Genomic DNA, 5,992 nt, shown 5'->3' on the forward strand with positions numbered 1-5,992 from the left:
ATGACCCAGTCTTTCAGTCTTTTTGTTCAGTATCTATGGACGCGACCCAGTCGTTCAGTATCTATGGACATGACCCAGTCTTTCAGTCTTTTTGTTCAGTATCTATGGACGCGACCCAGTCGTTCAGTATCTATGGACTCGACCCAGTCGTTCAGTATCTATGGACATCACCCAGTCGTTCAGTATCTATGGACTAGACCCAGTCGTTCAGTATCTATGGACATCACCCAGTCGTTCAGTATCTATGGACGCGACCCAGTCGTTCAGTATCTATGGACTCGACCCAGTCGTTCAGTATCTATGGACGCGACCCAGTCGTTCAGTATCTATGGACTCGACCCAGTCGTTCAGTATCTATGGACTCGACCCAGTCGTTCAGTATCTATGGACTCGACCCAGTCGTTCAGTATCTAGGGACATCACCCAGTCGTTCAGCATCTATGGACGCGACCCAGTCGTTCAGTATCCAGTCGTTTAGTATCTATGGACTAGACCCAGTCGTTCAGTATCCAGTCGTTCAGTATCTATGGACTCGACCCAGTCGTTCAGTATCTATGGACATGACCCAGTCTTTCAGTCTTTTCGTTCAGCATCTATGGACGCGACCCAGTCGTTCAGTATCTATGGACTCGACCCAGTCGTTCAGTATCTATGGACATGACCCAGTCTTTCAGTCTTTTTGTTCAGTATCTATGGACTCGACCCAGTCGTTCAGTATCTATGGACGCGACCCAGTCGTTCAGTATCTATGGACTCGACCCAGTCGTTTAGTATCTATGGACTCGACCCAGTCGTTCAGTATCTATGGACATGACCCAGTCTTTCAGTCTTTTTGTTCAGTATCTATGGACTCGACCCAGTCGTTCAGTATCTATGGACTCGACCCAGTCGTTCAGTATCTATGGACGCGACCCAGTCGTTCAGTATCTATGGACTCGACCCAGTCGTTCAGTATCTGTGGACTCGACCCAGTCGTTCAGTATCTATGGACGCGACCCAGTCGTTCAGTATCTATGGACGCGACCCAGTCGTTCAGTATCTATGGACTCGACCCAGTCTTTCAGTATCTATGGACGCGACCCAGTCGTTCAGTATCTATGGACGCGACCCAGTCGTTCAGTATCTATGGACATGACCCAGTCTTTCAGTCTTTTCGTTCAGTATCTATGGACGCGACCCAGTCGTTCAGTATCTATGGACGCGACCCAGTCATTCAGTATCTATGGACGCGACCCAGTCGTTCAGTATCTATGGACGCGACCCAGTCTTTCAGTATCTATGGACGCGAACCAGTCGTTCGTTCTAAATGTTCCATTGTCATACTGGCTGGAAACGTTCCTATCCTTTGCTTGCTAGCTAGTCAACTACAGCTAGTTTACAGTCAAAAAGTGCAGCCAGAATAACGCATCTGTTTAAGGTTGTTGAAGCTGTTTTCTAGTGACATTTATTTGGATACATCTATAACAATGAGCTAATGAGGCGCGATTTCGCCTGGCATAGAACATGTGCTCTCTCAGAGGAGCTAGCCAACAACACAGCAACAGTAACTCAATCACTTTAAACTGAAAAGACTGCAAAGTAGCCAACCTATGTGAGACAAACAGCAAGGTTTATGGCTATATACAGACACCGGTTAGTCAGGCTAATTGATGTAGTATGTACATGTAGATATGGTTAAAGTGACTATGCATATATGATGAACAGAGAGTAGCAGTAGCGTAAAAGAGGGGTTGGCTGGTGGTGGGTGGGGACACCGGTTAGTCGGGCTAATTGAGGTAATATGTACGTGAATGTATAGTTAAAGTGAATATGCATATCTGATAGTGTGTAGCAGCAGCGTAAAATAGGGGTTGGGGGAGTCTGGGCCATTTGATTACCCATTCAGGAGAATTATGGCTTGGGGGTAAAAGCTGTTGAGAAGCTTTTTGGTTTCCTGAGGTGGAATAGGCTTTGTCGTGCCCTTTTTATGATGGTCTTGGTGTGTTTGGACCATTCTAGTTTGTTGGTGATGTGGACACCAAGGAACTTGAAGCTCTTAACCTGCTCCACTGCAGCCCCGTCGATGAGAATGGGGGCGTGCTCGGTCCTACTTTTCCTGTAGTCCACAATCATCTCCTTTGTCTTGATCACGTTGAGGGAGAGGTTGTTGTTCTGGCACCGGCCGGCCAGGTTTCTGACCTCCTCCCTATAGGCTGTCTCGTTGTTGTCGGTGATCAGGCCTACCACTGTTGTGTCGTCTGCAAACTTAATTATGGTGTTGGAGTCGTGCCTGGCCATGCAGTCCTGGGTGAACAGGGAGAACAGGAGGGGATTAGTTGCTACCTACCCTCACTACCTGGGAGCGGCCCGTCAGGAAGTCCAGGATCCAGTAGAGGGAGGTGTTTAGTCCCAGGGTCCTTAGCTTAGTGATGAGCTTTGAGGGCACTATGGTGTTGAACGCTGAGCTGTAGTCAATGAACAGCACACTCACATAGGTGTTCCTTTTGTCCAGGTGGGAAAGGGCAGTGTGGAGTGCAATAGAGATGGCATCATCTGTGGATCTGTTTGGGCGGTATGCAAATTGGAGTGGGTCCAGGGTTTCTGGGATAATGGTGTTAATGTGAACCATTAACAACCTTTAAAAGCACTTCATGGATACGGACGTGTGTGCTACGGGTATGTAGTCATTTATGCAGGTTGCCTTAGTGTTCTTGGGCACAGGGTGGTCTGCTTGAAACATGTTGGTATTACAGACTCAATCAGGGACAGTGAAGAATGTCAGTGAAGACACCTGCCAGTTGGTCAGCACATGCCCGGAGCACACGTCCTAGGAATCAGTCTGGCCCCGCAGCCTTGTGAATGTTGACCCGTTTTTTTAGTCTTACTCATGCCGGAGAGCGTAATTCCACCAGATGGCGACTGGCTGCTTATTGCAAATGGACAAAACATCCCCAAAGTGACATGGCCATTTCTCCTAAATGGAAAAGACTTCGAGGACAAACACAGGTTTGGCTAAATGGGCTTTTTGCCCAGAAACAAGATGGCGTTGAGGCCTCAATGCATTTTGAGTTAAGGCCCATTTTCCGGGATTAAAGGTCAAAAATGGTAACAGAGCGCTAATTTGACCGCTTCACATCAAACGACATGAACCTACGGTGCCAGGAAAAAAAGAACCAGCCATTTATCTGTTGAAATTTACGAGAAATTGTACAATGTACAAATGATGGTTAAGAAATTACTTTTTTCCCACAAAAAGTTACAGATCCATTTGCGGTGTGTTCAGATGAATCCGGCGGGTTTCGGTGCTCTACGTGATTTCCTGAACTCACTCACACACACACACACACAGTTAATGGGGAGGGACACAGACACACAAAGCCTGCAATAGTTTCCTGCGTTCAAACTATCAAAGAACCGTCCGACCTAGAGCTCTGAAACGTTAAATACATGTTCTAGAGCTTAAGTCGATAGTGCACGGTGAGTTAAGTGGCTCTAGAAGGTTCTTAGGCCGAGAAACAGCCTCGTACATTTGCAATGACATCAGTTCATTTTGACCGTCGCGAAAATGACAACATTTACAAAAGTCCCAGAGTCACAAGACTAGGTGCATTGAAACCACCTCGGCCCATAGAGACAGACCCTAAAGTTTCTGTCCGATAGCTCATTCAGGGACCCTGTAGCAACACCCGGAAAAAGGGACTTTTCAGCACTAATTAAGATCGCTGCTAGGGCTCCGAATGACCTATCGAGCCGAAACCCGGGATTCGGGGTCACCTCAGCTAGGTCTACACATAATGTCAGAACTGGACCCGCAGCTAGAACGTAACTATGTGTTTTATGTTTTTATTATGGTTTGAACAGAAGGCGCTGTGAATTATGGGCCAGCTCTGAAATATGTAATAGTTGGCTTCTAAACAAGTTGGACAAAGTGGGTTTGGTGTCAGTTTGGTGTCAGAATGATATCTTATTGACTGATGGACGATGTCTTGATGGCTGACTTTTGTCCGTTTGCAATACGTTTAAACAGTGATAAACCATCACCAAATTGACATGCTGAAATCAACACCAGCGAGCGATGGAGAGGAACCACTATCACTGCCTGGCCATCCCAAGTTCAACGGGCCAGTCAATTGGGCATTTCTGCAGTATATAAGAGCATGTCAAATTTGTGATGGTAAATTCCCATTGTAAGACATTGCAAATGGACAGCCGTGCACCTGGTGATCGGAATGGCCTCTCTCCCATCTCACCAAATTCTTACTTCCTATGACAAATAGACCTTCTAGGTTGATTCAGGTCTTAACATAGTGATATATATAATTTGGTCAGTATAAATGCCATTTGGACATTTGTTATGCCAATTGCCATGGTTCACTGACTTTTGACTTCCTATGATCATATATTGCAAATGGACAAAACATATGCCTGATGGGCAAACTCAATAAAATAAGAGAAATGTATGTTCATACAGTTGTTATATATGTATAATTGACAAAAAAAATCTTAAACATTTTGAAAAACGGTCCAGAATGTACTTTTTTAGAGGGGGTTGTATTTTATACTTACATTTTCAAAATATGACCCTTGGGTATTGACTTTACGTCCATTGCAATATGGACATAATATCTATGGTGGAGCGCGCTCGCCATCTTTGGGACTTTTGTTGTATAATACTTGGCACTTGCCATATGCCACTTGCCATAAGGTTTGGATGAACTGGCGGCCATTTGAGTGGTATTCGCGATTGAGTATATATTTTGCCCAACGGCAATAAGTTGCAATTCATTTTTGTAAATTTCACGGGGGTCTTCCCTTACTCTTGCCAATAACAAGGATGTCGGCCTTGTTGGGTGTATAGGCTACTACTTGTGAATGTAGGCTACTACAGGTGAATGAAGGTTACTACTGGTACTACTGGTGAATGTAGGCTACTACTGGTGAATGTAGGCTACTACTGGTGAATGTAGACTACTACTGGTGAATGTAGGCTACTACTGGTGAATGTAGACTACTACTGGTGAATGTAGACTACTACTGGTGAATGTAGACTACTACTGGTGAATGAAGGCTACTATTGGTGAATGTAGACCACTACATTCAGTAGGTACTACTGATGAATTTATGTAATGGGGATTCTGGAGAGAGACATGCCTTGAGCATCAGAGCCACACTCCCCTTATTTTTGGACCATGGCATCCCTGCGGCTTCTTCAATGGATTAGTCCACTGAGACAGGCGAAAATCAGACAGCTGTCATGAACATTTTTTATATACTCTAAATAGAAATATTAAAGCAACATGTAAAGTGTTGGTCCCATGTTTCATGAGCTGAAATAAAACATCCCACAATTGTTCCATTTAAACAAAAAGCTTATTTCTCTCAAATTTGTTTACCTCTGTTAGTGAGCATTTCTTCTTTGCCAAGATAATCCATCCACCTGACAGGGGTGGCATATCTCCCAGTGTCTGGTAGAAAGCAGACTGAGACAGGCTTTCCTCTTTTTTATGCTGAAAACCTCGCCAGTCCCTAACGATTACAAGCATACCCATAACATGACGCAGCCACCACTATGCTTGAAAATATGGAGAGTTCTATTCAGTAATGTGTTGTATTGGATTTGCCCCAAACATAACACTTTGATTCAGAAGAAAAAGTGAATTGCTTTGCCACATTTCTTTTTGCAGAATTACTTTAGTGCCTTTATGCAAACAGGATGCATGTTTTGGAATATTTTTATTCTGTACAAGCTTCCTTCTTTTCACTCTGTAATTTAGGTTAGTATTGTGGAGTAACTACAATGTTGTTGATCCATCCTCAGTTTTCTCCTATCACAGACATTGAACTCTGCAACTGTTTTAAAGTCACAATTGGCCTCTTGGTGAAATCCCTGAGCGGTTTCCTTCCTCTCCGGCAACTGAGTAAGGAAGGATGCCTGTATCTTTGTAGTGACTGGGTGTATTGATACACCATCCAAAGTGTAATTACTAATAACTACACCATGCTTAAAGGGATA

The sequence above is a fragment of the Oncorhynchus mykiss genome, chromosome 4 (genome assembly GCF_013265735.2).
Source record: "Oncorhynchus mykiss isolate Arlee chromosome 4, USDA_OmykA_1.1, whole genome shotgun sequence".
NCBI classification, from domain to species: domain Eukaryota; kingdom Metazoa; phylum Chordata; class Actinopteri; order Salmoniformes; family Salmonidae; genus Oncorhynchus; species Oncorhynchus mykiss.